Genomic DNA, 18143 nt, shown 5'->3' on the forward strand with positions numbered 1-18143 from the left:
TTCTCGGTGCTCAAGTGGTTAGCGTTCGAGCTGCAGAAGACCAACGTCTCTGTGGCGACTGTTCGACTCCCGCTCAGCCCTTCATTTTTCCAGTACAATCGTAAATTCTGTGATATTCAAAAAATTTGCACCTACATTTATCCGTTCTTCCTGTATTGGCGACATCTCACTGCTACGCGTCGAGGTGCAAAATAGTTCCGGGTACCTTGCCACATTGCATGTGTAAAGGATTTCGCGAATCACGACAGGAACACATTTCCAGGAAAACTCTATAGGTTTAATCGTTTACTTGTCGTTAGTTATAAACTGGCGGTGTTGTTGTTGTTGTTGTGGTCTTCAGTCCTGAGACTGGTTTGATGCAGCTCTCCATGCTACTCTATCCTGTGCAAGCTTCTTCATCTCCCAGTACCTACTGCAACCTACATCCTTCTGAATCTGCTTAGTGTATTGATCTCTTGGTCTCCCTCTACGATTTTTACCCTCCACGCTGCCCTCCAATGCTAAATTTGTGATCCCTTGATGCCTCAAAACATGTCCTACCAACCGATCCCTTCTTCTAGTCAAGTTGTGCCACAAACTTCTCTTCTCTCCAATCCTATTCAATACCTCCTCATTAGTTACGTGATCTACCCACCTTATCTTCAGCATTCTTCTGTAGCACCACATTTCGAAAGCTTCTATTCTCTTCTTGTCCAAACTAGTTATCGTCCATGTCTCACTTCCATACATGGCTACACTCCATACAAATACTTTCAGAAACGACTTCCTGACACCTAAATCTATACTCGATGTTAACAAATTTCTCTTCTTGAGAAACGCTTTCCTTGCCATTGCCAGTCTACATTTTATATCCTCTCTACTTCGACCATCATCGGTTATTTTACTCCCTAAATAGCAAAACTCCTTTACTACTTTAAGTGTCTCATTTCCTAATCTAATTCCCTCAGCATCACCCGACTTAATTGGACTACATTCCATTATCCTCGTTTTGCTTTTGTTGATGTTCATCTTATATCCTCCTGTCAAGACACTGTCCATTCCGTTCAACTGCTCTTCCAAGTCCTTTGCTGTCTCTGACAGAATTACAATGTCATCGGCGAACCTCAAAGTTTTTACTTCTTCTCCATGAATTTTAATACCTACTCCGAATTTTTCTTTTGTTTCCTTTACTGCTTGCTCAATATACAGATTGAATAACATCGGGGAGAGGCTACAACCCTGTCTCACTCCTTTCCCAACCACTGCTTCCCTTTCATGCCCCTCGACTCTTATAACTGCCATCTGGTTTCTGTACAAATTGTAAATAGCCTTTCGCTCCCTGTATTTTACCCCTGCCATCTTCAGAATTTGAAAGAGTGTATTCCAGTCAACATTGTCAAAAGCTTTCTCTAAGTCTACAAATGCTAGAGACGTAGGTTTGCCTTTCCTTAATCTTTCTTCCAAGATAAGTCGTAAGGTCAGTATTGCCTCACGTGTTCCAACATTCCTACGGAATCCAAACTGATCTTCCCCGAGGTCAGCTTCTACCAGTTTTTCCATTCGTCTGTAAAGAATTCGCGTTAGTATTTTGCAGCTGTGACTTATTAAACTGATAGTTCGGTAATTTTCACATCTGTCAACACCTGCTTTCTTTGGGATTGGAATTATTATATTCTTCTTGAAGTCTGAGGGTATTTCGCCTGTCTCATACATCGTGCTCACCAGATGGTAGAGTTTTGCCATGACTGGCTCTCCCGAGGCCATCAGTAGTTCTAGTGGAATGTTGTCTACTCCCGGGGCCTTGTTTCGACTCAGGTCTTTCAGTGCTCTGTCAAACTCTGCACGCAGTATCTTATCTCCCATTTCGTCTTCATCTACATCCTCTTCCATTTCCATAATATTGTCCTCAAGTACATCTCCCTTGTATAAACCCTCTATATACTCCTTCCACCTTTCTACCTTCCCTTCTTTGCTTAGAACTGGGTTTCCATCTGAGCTCTTGATATTCATAGAAGTGGTTCTCTTCTCTCCAAAGGTCTCTTTAATTTTCCTGTAGGCAGTATCTATCTTACCCCTAGTGAGACAAGCCTCTACATCCTTACATTTGTCCTCTAGCCATCCCTGCTTAGCCATTTTGCACTTCCTGTCGATCTCATTTTTGAGACGTTTGTATTCCTTTTTGCCTGCTTCATTTACTGCATTTTTATATTTTCTCCTTTCACCAATTAAATTCAATATTTCTTCTGTTACCCAAGGATTTCTATTAGCCCTCGTCTTTTTACCTACTTGATCGTCTGCTGCCTTCACCACTTCATCCCTCAGAGCTACCCATTCTTCTTCTACTGTATTTCTTTCCCCCATTCCTGTCAATTGTTCCCTTATGCTCTCCCTGAAACTCTCTACAACCTCTGGTTCTTTCAGTTTATCCAGGTCCCATCTCCTTAAATTCCCACCTTTTTGCAGTTTCTTCAGTTTCAATCTGCAGTTCATAACCAATAGATTGTGGTCAGAATCCACATCTGCCCCAGGAAATGTCTTACAATTTAAAACCTGGTTCCTAAATCTCTGTCTTACCATTATATAATCTATCTGAAACCTGTCAGTATCTCCAGGCTTCTTCCATGTATACAGCCTCCTTTCATGATTCTTGAACCAAGTGTTAGCTATGATTAAGTTATGCTCTGTGCAAAATTCTACAAGGCGGCTTCCTCTTTCATTCCTTCCCCCCAATCCATATTCACCTACTATGTTTCCTTCTCTCCCTTTTCCTACTGACGAATTCCAGTCACCCATGACTATTAAATTTTCGTCTCCCTTCACTACCTGAATAATTTCTTTTATCTCGTCATACATTTCATCTATTTCTTCATCATCTGCAGAGCTAGTTGGCATATAAACTTGTACTAGTGTAGTAGGCATGGGCTTTGTGTCTATCTTGGCCACAATAATGCGTTCACTATGCTGTTTGTAGTAGCTAACCCGCACTCCTATTTTTTTATTCATTATTAAACCTACTCCTGCATTACCCCTATTTGATTTTGTATTTATAACCCTGTAATCACCTGACCAAAAGTCTTGTTCCTCCTGCCACCGAACTTCACTAATTCCCACTATATCTAACTTTAACCTATCCATTTCCCTTTTTAAATTTTCTAACCTACCTGCCCGATTAAGTGATCTGACATTCCACGCTCCGATCCGTAGAACGCCAGTTTTCTTTCTCCTGATACGACGTCCTCTTGAGTAGTCCCCGCCCGGAGATCCGAATGGGGGACTATTTTACCTCCGGAATATTTTACCCAAGAGGACGCCATCATCATTTAATCATACAGTAGAGCTGCATGTCCTCGGGAAAAATTACGGCTGTAGTTTCCCCTTGCTTTCAGCCGTTCGCAGTACCAGCACAGCAAGGCCGTTTTGGTTAATGTTACAAGGCCAGATCAGTCAATCATCCAGACTGTTGCCCCTGCAACTACTGAAAAGGCTGCTGCCCCTCTTCAGGAACCACATGTTTGTCTGGCCTCTCAACAGATACCCCTCCGTTGTGGTTGCACCTACGGTACGGCCATCTGTATCGCTGAGGCACGCAAGCCTCCCCACCAACGGCAAGGTCCATGGTTCAGGGGTATGAATTTAAAAAACCGCCTTCCGTCGCAACTTTTCGTATTTCATTAAGTACATGATGCATTTCGGACTCTTTGAGTCCATCGTCAGGTGCAATTTGCCTTTATAGATGCTTTAGTTTTTTCTCTTCAATAAGGTGAAATGTACGGAAACGATGGCGAAAAGAATGTATGCTGGTGCTAAAACGTTAAGAACGCTTTTGTTGGATTATGCGGAATATGCATTTCACCTCATTCAGGAGAAAAAAAATAAAGCATGTATTAAGGCAAATTACACCTGATGATGGACCCACAGGGTCCGAAATGCATCGTGTACTTATTGAAACGTCGTGAATGAAGACGAGCTTTTTAATTCATACCTCCAGTGTGCTGAATACAGTCACGTCTGAAGCTGCAAAATATCGATAAAATTGGATAGTTATAAACATATTTATTCCAATAATTAAATTTAATTACAGATAGTAAGTATTAAAAAAGAAAACCTGGTTAGCGTTCGCGCTCCAGAAGAGGGCCATCGACGAGGCGACGGTTTTCTCCATCACTGGTCACGTTACGAAATTTACATGACATTTGAGATGATGAGTTGCCATACTCTGAGGTGCGTAGGGGAAGATGCGTGAGACCCACACCACCGTACTAGGCAAGGTGCTGCTGGGAGTCGTTTGCGGCCGGCCGCAGTGGCCGAGCGGTTCTAGGCGCTTCAGTCTGGAACCGCGCGACCACTACGGTCGCAGGTTCGAATCCTGCCTCGGGCATGGATGTGTGTGATGTGCTTAGGTTAGTTCGGTTTAAGTAGTTCTTAGTTCTAGGGGACTGATGACCTCAGATATTAAGTCCCATAGTGCTCAGAGCCATTTGAACCATTTTTGAAGTCGTTTGCCATTGCCTTCCTCCGACTGTAATGGGGATGAGAAGTTATAATGAGAAGAAACATTTTCATAAAATTGTAGCGAATTTTATATGTTATTTGGCTATTCACTATTCGTAATTAAATTTTCAAGGACGAGCGACAGGCTTGGCAAGCCCAAGTCAAACGTCGATAAATAATGATGCGAATGACGTCATTCGCAACCCGTAATGTAGTAAGCCACAAAATCGGATGCCATTACATGTTTCAGGACGCTATTTCTCGTGCAGACATGGGAAACATGGAAACTTAATCCAAATACACGTAGTTTTCTTGTTACATTACCTCTCAAATGTCGTATAAATTAAATAATACCAGCTGTAGTGAAAAAAGTTGATTAATAATTGCGTTTGAGCAGGAGTCGAACCGTAACCTCATGTACGTTTGTCTGCTGAAGCTCGAAAGCTACCTATTTGATCACTATGAACTCTAACGTCCTGCCCCTACGCATAGATATATCAGTTAAATGTACGCACCTAAGCACACATATATCAAATGGCTCTGAGGACTATGGGACTTAACATCTGTGGTCATCACTCCCCTAGAACTTAGAACTACTTAAACCTAACTAACCTAAGGACATCACACACATCCATGCCCGAGGCAGGATTCGAACCTGCGACCGTAGCGGTCACGCGGTTCCAGACTGGAGCGCCTAGAACCGCACGGCCACACCGACACATATATCAGTTACATAATAAACGCGTGACACTTTTTGAGTAGTGCACCTTTTTACTTCCACATTAAGTTTTTTTAATGGCCTACTAAAAGCGTACGAAGTTTCAAGCACCGGTAAATTCGTGATCCCATTGTCAATCAACAACCACATCGCGCGACTGCGGACTTATGCGCCAACATCGTTTAGTTTCAGGTTGTAGTGGGAAGTTCGGGCGCACGTGCGCAATCAAACACTCAGTCAACGTTTTTGTGTTTGTGTCCTTGTAACACTAGGAAAAAAAAAACAAAAAACAAGAAGCTCGCGTTAATTCCGGCGCTTGAAAGAAATGAAAAAATACTTCAGCTCTTAAAATGCTATTTTCTGAACATCGATAAATACCCAAATATTTTAAAAACATTTTTCGAAAATCCCTCCATTATGGTTATACGCTTTGCATCCACGGGGAGCGACTTTCCATCAAACAGTATTAAAAATTGAAATACAGTGCGTGTCTGCTGTAGAATTTACGATGGTAATTAAGCGACTGTGAAATAACTTGGCACGTAAAAAGAGTTCTCTTTTTCTTCCTCACACCGTCCGTAGTCTCATAACAAAATTACAAGGAACTGACGCAATTGTTCAGGGCTGTAGGAATTGCGGTTGAATTTTATAAGACTAGCAAAGAATACTTGGACCAATGATGTCAGTTCAGCGCATACTTAAAAATGTTAGAATTGGCAACTTTGACAAAAGAACTTACTTGTGAAGAAATACAGAATGTGGTGGACTTGCCGATTACGCAAGGATTTATTAGCAGCGTCCAAGATGCGTTTTCGCTTATTTGCAGCCACTTCACAGATGAAAAACATATCAAGCTGGAACGCTAAAGCCCGCATCTCGTGGTCGTGCGGTAGCGTTCTCGCTTCCCACGCCCGGGTTCCCGGGTTCGATTCCCGGCGGGGTCAGGGATTTTCTCTGCCTCGTGATGGCTGGGTGTTGTGTGCTGTCCTTAGGTTAGTTAGGTTTAAGTAGTTCTAAGTTCTAGGGGACTTATGACCACAGCAGTTGAGTCCCATAGTGCTCAGAGCCATTTGAACCATTTTTTTGGAACGCTAAAAATGTTACTACCGAAGACCGTTGGGTTGAGTTGTTTACACATTTCCGTGACAACAAACTGAACAGTACGGATAATTGTTCAAATATTGTTGAATGCGTTTAGTGTTTGCCTGAAAGTAACGTACCTGTCGAAGGTGTTTTTTCTGTAATGAACAAAATATGGACTAGTGACAAAATACAATGACTAAAATCAACAAGTCATGTGGTAAGCTTCATTCCTACATCTAAAGTAAACCTGAGATTTTGAAACTGATCTTCTCCGCCGACAAATATAAAACAAATGCGTTTGCAACTGCAGTCTACTGTTGATTAATTCAAATTATATGTAATTAAAACAGCGTTATCATGTCTTTGTTTTTGAATATATTATATTGCTGTTGTGGTATTCAGTCCAGAGACTGGTTTGATGCAGCTCTCTATGCTACTCTATCCTGTGCAAAACTTCTTCGTCTCCCAGTACCTACTGCAACCTACATCCTCCCAATCTGCTTCCCCTCTACGATTTTTACTCTCCACGTTTCCCTCCAATACTAAATTAGCGATCCCTTGATCTCTCAGAGTAATCACTACCAACCGATCCCTTCTTCTAGTCAAGTTGCGCCACAAATTTCTCTTCTATGCCCCTGCTCCATTCAATACCTCCTCATTAGTTATGTCATCTACCCATCTAATCTTCAGCATTCTTCTGTAACACCACATTTCGAAAGCTTCTATTCCCTTCTTGTCTAAACTGTTTATCGTCCACGTTTCACTTCCATGCATGGCTACACTCCATACAAATACTTTCAGAACCGACTACCTGACACTTAAATCTACACTCGATGTTAACAAGTTTCTCTTCTTCAGAAACGCTTTCCTTGCCATTGCCAGTCTACATTTTATATCCTCTCTACTTTGACCATGAACCGTTATATTGCTCCCCAAATAGCAAACCTCGTTTACTACTTTAAGCGTCTCGTTTCCTAATCTAATTTCCGCAGCATCACCCGATTTAATTCGACTACATTCTATTATCCTCGTTTTCCTTTTGTTGATGTTCATCTTATATCATCCTTTCAGACACTGTCCATTCCATTCAGCTGCTCATCCAGGTCCTTTGCTGTCTCTGACAGAAGTACAATGTCATCGGTGAACCTCAAAGTTTCTATTTCTTCTCCACGGATTTTAATTCCTACTCCGAATTTTTTTTTGTTTCCTTTACTGCTTGAACAATATACAGATTGAATAACATCGGGGTTAATCTACAACCCCGTCTCACTCCCTTCCCAACCACTGCTTCCCTTTCGTGCCCCTCTATTCTTACAACTGCCATCTGGTTTCTGTACAAATTGTAAATAGCCTTTCGCTCCCTGTGTTTTACCCCTGCCACGATTAGAATTTGAAAGAGCGTATTGCAGTCAACATTGTCGAAAGCTTTCTCTAAGTCTACAAATGCTAGAAACGTCGGTTTGCCTTTCCCTAATCTGCTTTCTAAGATTATTCGTAGGGTCAGTATTGGCTCACGTGTTCCACCATTTCTCCGGAATCCAAACAGATCTTCCCTGAGGTCGGCTTCTACCAGTTTTTCCATTCGTCTTATTATTTTGCACCCGTAACTTATTAAACTGTAATTTTCACATCTGTCAACACCTGATTTCTTTGGAATTCGAATTATTATATTCTTCTTGAAGTCTGAGGGTATTTCGCCTGTCTCTTACATCTTGCTCACTAGATGGTAGAGTTTTGTTAGGCCTGGCTCTCCCAAGGCTGTCAGTTCTAATGGAATGTTGTCTACTCCCGGGGCCTTTTAGACTCAGGTCTTTCAGTGCTCTGTCAAACTCTTCACGCAGTATCATATCTCCTATTTCATCTTCATCTACATTCTCTTCCATTTCCATAATATTGTCCTCAAGTACATCGCCCTTGTATAGATCCTCTATATACTCCTTCCGCCTTTCTGCTGCTTTCCCTTTGCTTAGAATTAGGTTTCCATCTGAGCTCTTGATATTCATGCAAGTAGTTCTCTTTTCTCCAAAGGTCTCTTTAATTTTCCTGTAGGCAGTATCTATCTTACCCCTAGTGAGATAAGCCTCTACATCCTTACATTTGACCTCTAGCCATCCCTGCTTAGCCATTTTGAACTTCCTGTCGATCTCACTTTTGAGACGTTTGTATTCCTTTTTGTCTGCTTCATTTACTGCAATTTTTGTATTTTCTCCTTTCATCAATTAAATTCAATATCTCTTCTGTTACCCAAGGATTTCTATTAGCCCTCGTCTTTTTACCTGCTTCATCCTCTGCTTATAAATACACTCCTGGAAATGGAAAAAAGAACACATTGACACCGGTGTGTCAGACCCACCATACTTGCTCCGGACACTGCGAGAGGGCTGTACAAGCAATGATCACACGCACGGCACAGCGGACACACCAGGAACCGCGGTGTTGGCCGTCGAATGGCGCTAGCTGCGCAGCATTTGTACACCGCCGCCGTCAGTGTCAGCCAGTTTGCCGTGGCATACGGAGCTCCATCGCAGTCTTTAACACTGGTAGCATGCCGCGACAGCGTGGACGTGAACCGTATGTGCAGTTGACGGACTTTGAGCGAGGGCGTATAGTGGGCATGCGGGAGGCCGGGTGGACGTACCGCCGAATTGCTCAACACGTGGGGCGTGAGGTCTCCACAGTACATCGATGTTGTCGCTAGTGGTCGGCGGAAGGTGCACGTGCCCGTCGACCTGGGACCGGACCGCAGCGACGCACGGATGCACGCCAAGACCGTAGGATCCTACGCAGTGCCGTAGGGGACCGCACCGCCACTTCCCAGCAAATTAGGGACACTGTTGCTCCTGGGGTATCGGCGAGGACCATTCGCAACCGTCTCCATGAAGCTGGGCTACGGTCCCGCACACCGTTAGGCCGTCTTCCGCTCACGCCCCAACATCGTGCAGCCCGCCTCCAGTGGTGTCGCGACAGGCGTGAATGGAGGGACGAATGGAGACGTGTCGTCTTCAGCGATGAGAGTCGCTTCTGCCTTGGTGCCAATGATGGTCGTATGCGTGTTTGGCGCCGTGCAGGTGAGCGCCACAATCAGGACTGCATACGACCGAGGCACACAGGGCCAATACCCGGCATCATGGTGTGGGGAGCGATCTCCTACACTGGCCGTACACCACAGCTGATCGTCGAGGGGACACTGAATAGTGCACGGTACATCCAAACCGTCATCGAACCCATCGTTCTACCATTCCTAGACCGGCAAGGGAACATGCTGTTCCAACAGGACAATGCACGTCCGCATGTATCCCGTGCCACCCAACGTGCTCTAGAAGGTGTAAGTCAACTACCCTGGCCAGCAAGATCTCCGGATCTGTCCCCCATTGAGCATGTTTGGGACTGGATGAAGCGTCGTCTCACGCGGTCTGCACGCCCAGCACGAACGCTGGTCCAACTGAGGCGCCAGGTGGAAATGGCATGGCAAGCCGTTCCACATGACTACATCCAGCATCTCTACGATCGTCTCCATGGGAGAATAGCAGCCTGCATTGCTGCGAAAGGTGGATATACACTGTACTAGTGCCGACATTGTGCATGCTCTGTTGCCTGTGTCTATGTGCCTGTGGTTCTGTCAGTGTGATCATGTGATGTATCTGACCCCAGGAATGTGTCAATAAAGTTTCCCCTTCCTGGGACAATGAATTCACGGTGTTCTTATTTCAATTTCCAGGAGTGTAGTAAAATAAGTTTTTTTCCTAAGTCCTTTGAGAATCTCCCCCCCCCCCCCTCCCTGCCAAATAAATGAATATTCACATTACTCCTACCGCTTTCCCATCAGTGCCGTGTACAACGAGTCATGTGCGGAGAGAATTTCCGACCCAGCCAGGGATGGAACCGAGGTCCCATCGGTTAGCAATCCCCTCGCTGGCCGTGCAGCTACCGAGGCGGACGTCATATAAGTTCGTTTGCTCGATTTATCCACGAGCAGAATGTACAAAAGCAGAACGGCGGTGCGGCAGAGCCCAAAAAAGGAGGCGGTCGGAGAATTAGTTAATGTTGTTAACTGGCCATCAAAAAAAATGGTTCAAATGGCTCTGAGCACTATGGGACTTAACTTCTATGGTCATCAGTCCCCTAGAACTTAGAACTAGTTAAACCTAACTAACCTAAGGACGTCACACACATCCATGCCCGAGGCAGGACTCGAACCTGCGACCGTAGCGGTCGCGCGTTTCCAGGCTGAAGCGCCTAGAACCGCTCGGCCACCAGGGGCCGGCAGTAATCTATGGTTATGTTATTCACATTATCTGTAGAAATGAGGTTCTCGACGTATCTGTCCAGCTCTCTGCACTAATTCGAGCCCACAAATCGATAATGCGTCTTTAGTTTCATTGCCGTCTCTCGCAAGCATTAAGGTACGCGGAACAACAGGGGTCTAACATAGTCATGGGTGAATCCACCTTCTCGCCCACTTTTCAAACGACGTCAAGTTAAAAACTCATGCAAGCACTCCGTTTCACGGGCACTGAGAGATGACGAGGAATGAAGTTCACGACAGCAGCGGCATGCGGGAGCGTGCTCGCTACGCCGCGTAGACAGCTGAAGAGCGCGTGCGCCACGTGGGTCGCACCCCGCCCAGCCAGAGACTGCACGTGGGACACGTGTCACCAGTCTAATGGAGCAGCGCGTGCAGGCCTGGCGTGACGTCAGCGCGCCGTCTGGCGTTCCACCACAGTCTAACATAACAGTCGCGACACTCACTGCTGTGAAAGTTGTTGCCGTTTGACAGATGGAGCGACACTAGCGCTCCAAGCGGCAGGTAAGGCGAACGTCAGACACGTCGTAAGCATAATGTTTGTTTACATCCATTTCCTACGTAATTTCCGAATTATTCGAGTTAGTTTCTTGCCTCCAAGAGTTTGTGTAGTATCAGAAGGCATATATGTTTCTAAAAATGATTCTAAAATAAGCTCAAGTATGGACAAAAACCATGAATAGAGTGGCAAGCTACAACACATTCGTGAAGAAACTCTTGTGACATTGGACAGAATTGCAGCTTACCACGTTGATATCAAAAGAATATAAACACACAGATTCACATGTAAGAAGCACAGACATGTACCTCTACATGGAACAGCGATGAACAGCGCGTTTATCGTTCAGTAGGCTTACTGTGTTTGACATTGTCGCCTGTTGCCACAAGTACGACCTTCGTCTTTATATTATTCTAAGTGGGACAAGCAACTGCCAAATAGTGGGAGAAATATGCTGAAAACATTATAATGAGCTGATTACATTACATTTCACGAAAAACCAAATAGTTGAATAATTTTCAAACAATCTGTCCGTAGGCACTTTCCTTGTCCCACAATAGTTTCGCTCGAAGTCTAGCGATCTGCCCATTCTGACACTTCACACGCTTTTGTAAGACACGAACAGCTGCACTTAATCTAACCACTTCATCGTCAAAGCAGGTATGTGTTGATGATTCTCACGAATCTGGCACTGATACATGGAGAGTTGAACTGGCTGCTTCTGTGTCATAGGACTGTTTTACAGCTTTAGATTGACTGTCGAATCTTTGTGGCAGTTTCCTCTTCATCGTCAGTTGGCTTATTTGGAATGTCAAACAGTGTGGGTACTGCATTCCACACGAGTTTGTTATTGTCTGCGTTCATGAACTGGTTTTGTTCGAAATGTAGCGAACAAAACCTAATATTATTATACAGTTAAACCGGGTCTTTCTTCATAAGGTCTTCTCGACTGCTATGAACTAGCCATTTTTTGCTCCTAAAATGAAACATTAATCATTTATACACATACGGCTTGCAAGTGAATTCTGACGATACAGGTTAGTAACATGATGGTGTATACCTCTCAGGATCCTTAGGAAACCTGAAAAAGGCAGCTGTGGTGTCTTCTTCGTATTGCTGCTGCAATTTATTGCGCTACAAGCGCTCCCGATGGTAAAAACCATTGTAGAAATCAAAATAAACAATCACTATTCGCTTTCACGATCGCGCCGAACTCACAGTTCAACCTACCGGCCGCTTGGGGCGCTGCTGGCGCTGAAGGCAACAAAATCGAGGCGAAGTGTCGCGACTGTTATGTTAGACTGTGGTTCCACGTCGCAGACCAAAGACCTTGTGAAAAATAACTGGACTCTGATGGCGCTGTAGGGAGGATGTGACGTCATTATGACGCATACACGCTACATCGAAAACGATAGAAACCGTGTATAAACTATTCGACTTTTGTGAACTTTCGAGAGGTAGTGACAGGGTAGCGCTGTGCTCTGCGCCACTCGTTTGTGAACAGTAGACTCCAAAGCTGAACTGAGTATATGATGACCAAACACATTGTTTCTCCGAGTAAGAGACCTCTACTGGTGCCATCTTCTGCAAGCTGCATCCAGCAAAAGTAACGAGACTTTTGCATAGTTAAAGGTATCCGCTCATGTTGTGATGCAATTCGTATTTTGCATAATCTTGTCTTAACAAATTATACTGCAGACATAAACCACATTGACATGGCCAGGTACATGTTAAAACTATTGTGGTTGTATACATGACATAATATACAGTACGTCTCGTTTATCATACCACAATGGAATGCTTTGACACTGCATTCAATCATTTCATACGTCAATCAGTACTAGACACTAACCTTTGGTTAAGATTACATTGAGAAATCCGCTTCCGCTCGTATTTCATCTCCGGTCGACGGTTTTTCTTCAACAATGCCTCATATTTTTTCTTTTTAAGTTCGAAATTCAATCATTCTACACACCAGTCATTACTGGACACTAAGGTACCTTTCTCTGCGGTCCGAGTGTAAAATTACTTGGAATTATGGTTGATAAAAGACTATCTTGGGATGGACATATAAATTACTTAGCTAACAAACTTGCACGAGTTCTCTTTCAGCTATATAAATTAAGAAAAAAACGTCAGCAAGAGTATGCTGCTACAATCTATTATGTACTGACAAGACCAATTGTATGAACCCATACTAAAATGTTGATAATAAATAAATATTATTTTCGGCGTAAGCATTCAATACAACAATCACACAATCTGATCTGGTCGGGACATAAGAAGACTTCACTTTTTTACGAAACGTGTTGCCCGTGGTGTTTTCAAGGCCACGGTCAGGAATATTTCTATTAATATCCAGCTCTTTTACTTTTATTTTGGCGAAATACATATACGCTGCCACACTGAGCTGTTTTCAGAATCGCACGTGTCAAAACAAACCACTAGCTGACGACAGTTTAGAATCTCGAACGTTCGTAAAAGTCGATAGGTGTGTTAATCGACTAAAGCGTATATACGTCATAATGACGTCACATCATATCCACGTTGGGTGGACTTAGCATCCTCCGCGCTGCAGTCGCGGGATAATTTGAACCTTCAGCTGGACGCCATTAAAGTGGTTGTAGTCTGATGTGTACTATTGTCGTTTATGAAGACCCTGATTCAACGTTGTATATTTGTTGAGGCGTACATACAGTATTTGTTACTCGTAATTCTACTGTCTGTACGTTCCAATCAAAAGAAGTACAATGTTGAAGAGTTGTGCAGCGATTAATCGTACAAATAAATTCGAGAAAGGAACGAATGTTACATTTCACAGATATGTGAATATTTTAAGTTGTTTTGTATGTCAGTGCACTTGCTTAATAAATGTTTTTGTAACACGGTATTAGCATAATGTCTGTGCATCTATTTGCAGGTTTCCTTTCTCAAAACCGCAGCTGTTACAAAAATGGTTACACGCTGTTAGGAGGCAAGATTTCCGACCGACAGAATAACTTTTTATATGTTCTGATCGTTTTGAAGAAAGTTGGCTGATCGGTAGTGTTTTCATGGTCTAGATTAGGTTGAAACTTGATAATTTGCTCGTGAGTTGCCAAAGCACTATGCCATATAAAACGCACTTCTCGTCATAAAATCTAAAGCAAGGTAGAGTCAGAAAATATCTATTAATATAGTGGGCAAATCTTCGAGTATTTTGATGCATTTTGCGTACATCTATCGTAAATGAACTACGAAAAATACTAGGGGTATAGTACATAACTTTTAGCTACGGCAGATTCCATGTAGTACGTAAGATAAATTCATAAACAGTGACTAGCTGCTGTTTGTTCATAAATTAAAAAGTATATTGTAGCAAAGTATTTAAATGAGGCATTATGTTTGTGACCTAACTCGAGGGAAGGCATTTTACAACCAAAGGCGGTGTATAAACATTCGAGCTCCGCCCGTCAGTTTACCACTCTAATGGCCGCCGCCCAGCTATTCAACTGGGTAGCATTCATATCAAGCTAGGTGAAGAGAACCCTACGTCATAATGACGTAACGCTACGTCATCGTGACGTAAATAACATAAATCGACTAAATGAGTACGTATATCGATCTTTGCAGTTGTACCGATAACGTCAAAGCTAAAGGTAAATACATGTGTACAAACGAAGTCGCAGGAGTTGTGTGGTATGCTCATCCCAGCTGAATGAATTGTTAAATGTAACCCCAACAATTTGCGATTTTATTGTGTATTTCATGAACATAATTAATATCTGAGCGAAGGATCCATAACGAAATAAAAAAAAGCTTGTCACTCTTTTTAAATCCGATGAATCGTGCATAAATCGTGTGGACAGAAAAGTGAAGTAATTAATTATTAAGCTGCAATCCAAAGAATGTGGGATGTTATTGTGTGTTTCGTGAACGCAACGAATATCGGAATGAAGGAATCATAACCATAACGAAATTTAAAAAAGTGTCTAGTCATGTTTTCAATCCGATTAATATTGAATAAATCATGTGGATAAAAACGTGAAATAGGAAGAAATTGGTTTCGTATTTTTATAAAATCCAATGAATTGTACATAATTCATGTGGGCAGAAACGTTAAAGTGAGAAATTGAAATGGTTCTGAAGATAATTCCGAATGAAACTTCCTGGCAGATTAAAACTGTGTGCCCGACCGAGACGCGAACTCGGGACCTTTGCCTTTCGCGGGCAAGTGCTCTACCATCTGAGCTACCGAAGCACGACTCACGCCCGGTCCTCACAGCTTTACTTATGCCAGTATCAGATTGAGGACCGGGCGTGAGTCGTGCTTCGGTAGCTGAGATAGTAGAGCACTTGCCCGCGAAAGGCAAAGGTCCCGAGTTCGAGTCTCGGTCGGGCACACAGTTTTAATCTGCCAGGAAGTTTCATATCAGCGCACACTCCGCTGCAGAGTGAAAATCTCATTCTGGATAATTCCGAATGTTGCTAGAAACATTAAACCATCTAGTTCCAATTAATTTTGCCTTCGTGTTGTAAATCAACTAAGAAAGATACTGAAATCTTTCAGACTATCTTGATGGATCTGCTCGAAAGTTCTATCTCCGTTAGAGCCCATGTTCCGAACGACGTACTCGCTAGCAACACCGGACAATAGGACAATGAAAGCACATAAACAAATAACAATGCAGATTCAAGACGCGCACAACAGTCGATATATACAGAATGCACACAACAGTCGATAGGACAACTCGTGAAACTCATGATGACGCGTGCCTACGTCATTATGACGTAGGGCTCTCCCCACCTAGCGTGAGATGAATGCTACCCTATTCAATTTGTCCGCTCTTCACAGTCTACCACTGGTGCGGTTGTGGGGGCCTGTCGTAGACAGATGAACGCAGGTGACGTGCTGCGTTTTTGCATGCTGCGCGTCTGCGCTACATAGTGACGCATATACGAGACATTGACCTTTCCTTTTGTGGTTGTCTCTGTACTCACGAAAGTAAGAAATAATTCCGAGTCCAGTGCCGGCCGCGGTGGTCTCGCGGTTCTAGGCGCGCAGTCCGGAACCGTGAGGCTGCTACGGTCGCAGGTTCGAATCCTGCCTCGGGCATGGATGTGTGTGATGTCCTTAGGTTAGTTAGGTTTAAGTAGTTCTAAGTTCTAGGGGACTAATGACCTGAGAAGTTGAGTCCGATAGTGCTCAGAGCCATTTGAATTTTTGATTCCGAGTCCAATACTCATTCCGTTGGTCTTGTAGAGTACGTATTTACGACACCAGTGCTGAATAGAGCATAACATAAAGAGTGAGGAATGAATACAAGTGAAATGTCAGAGATAGCCGCAGTAAACGAAATTAATTTAAGGAATCTGTGGAAAAGAAAGAAGATATAGAAGTAAACAGAAATAGGCAATTTGTTTTCCTATGAACCAGCACCCGGAACTTCGCCACTTCTCGTCTGTTAATTATCTACGAGGCTCTGAGTGTTTCGTGAGACGAAAATCTTTTTACGCAGCAAAATAACGAGGAAGTCTGTGGTTCTCTTGCGACGAAGGCACCCGGGAGTGGGTTCTCGCATCTAAACAACTCTTTACCGAATGAAGTTTATCGGTATGGAGAATATGGAGTATCTCGAAGAGACTCACCACCTCAGTGCCCACCAGAGTGAATCCGAAAACATCGATCATGCGAAATCCAGCTAGCACATGTCTCGCATAACATACTGAAGGCTTCGCATCGAGTCAGTCAGGTAGATGCAGTATTTCTTCAGTTCCGAACCATACCTACGCTTATTGTCAAAAGTGCAATCATGTGGGGATATGAAGTGAAATTTGTGACTGGATTGAGGACTTTTTGGTAGGGAGGATACAGGATGTAATCTTGGATGCAGAGTCATCGTCAGATGTACAAGAAACTTCAGGTGTGCCCCACGGAATTGTGTCGGAACCCTTGCTGTTCATGTTGTATCTTAATCGTGTTGCAGGCGGCCGGGGTGGACGAGCGGCTCTAGGCGCTACAGTCTGGAACCGCCCGACTGCTACGGTCGCAGGTTCGAATCCTGCCTTGGGCATGGATGTGTGTGATGTCCTTCGGTTAGTTAGGTTTAATTAGTTCTAAGTGCTAGGTGACTGATGGCCTAAGAAGTTAAGTCCCATAGTGCTCAGAGCCATTTCAACCATTTGAATGATGTTGCAAACAATATTAAAACTAAAATCGGGATTTCTTCTGATGATGCAGTTACCCATAATGAAATGCTATCTCCGAGAAGGTACATAAATATTCAGTAAGATCTTGATAAGATTTCAACGTTCTGCAAACACTGGTAACTTGCTCTAAATGTTCAGAAATGTAAAATTGCGCCCTTAACAAAACGAAAAAACGTAGTATCCTATGACTATAATATCAACGAGTCACTGTTGGATATAACGCTTTATAGGGATATGAAATGCAATGATCACATACGTTCACTCGTGGGTAAAGAGGATTTGGTTTATTCGTAGAATACTGGGGAAATACAATCAGTCCCCAAAGGAAACTTCCTGGCAGATTAAAACTGTGTGCCGGACCGAGACTCGAACTCAGGACCTTTGCCTTCCTCAGGCAAGTGCTCTACCAACTGAGCTACCCAGCACCACTCACGCCCCGTCCTCACAGCTTTACTTCTGCCAGTACCTCGTCTCCTACCTTCCAAACTTAACAGAAGCTCTCCTGCGAAACTTGCAGAACTAGCACTCCTGGAAGAAAGGATATTGCAGAGACATGGCTTAGCCACAACCTGGGGGATGTTTCCAGAATGAGATTTCCACTCTGCAGCGGAGTGTGCGCTGATATGAAACTTCCCGAGTTCGAGTCTCGGTCCGGCACACAGTTTTAATCTGCTAGGAACTTTCATACCAGCGCACACTACGCTGCAGAGTGAAAATATCATTCTGGAGTCCACAAAGGAAATTGCTTACAAATCACTCGTGCGACCGGTTCTAGAATATTGCTCAAGTGTGTGGGACCTGTACCAGACAGGAGTAACGGGGACTATTGGAAGTATACGAAGAAGGGTAGCACGAAAGGTCAAAGGTTTGTTTGATCCGTG

At 43.6% G+C, this 18143-nt stretch overlaps 1 non-coding gene across 1 annotated transcript; it reads right to left on the reverse strand.

Moving 5' to 3' along the window:
* Positions 1 to 17613: 17613 nt before the first annotated feature.
* Positions 17614 to 17687, reverse strand: Trnap-agg (transfer RNA proline (anticodon AGG)). The gene has a single exon. It is a non-coding gene; the product is annotated as a tRNA-Pro (tRNA).
* Positions 17688 to 18143: the final 456 nt, after the last annotated feature.

This window comes from Schistocerca nitens, chromosome 11 (assembly GCF_023898315.1).
Source record: "Schistocerca nitens isolate TAMUIC-IGC-003100 chromosome 11, iqSchNite1.1, whole genome shotgun sequence".
Taxonomy (NCBI): domain Eukaryota; kingdom Metazoa; phylum Arthropoda; class Insecta; order Orthoptera; family Acrididae; genus Schistocerca; species Schistocerca nitens.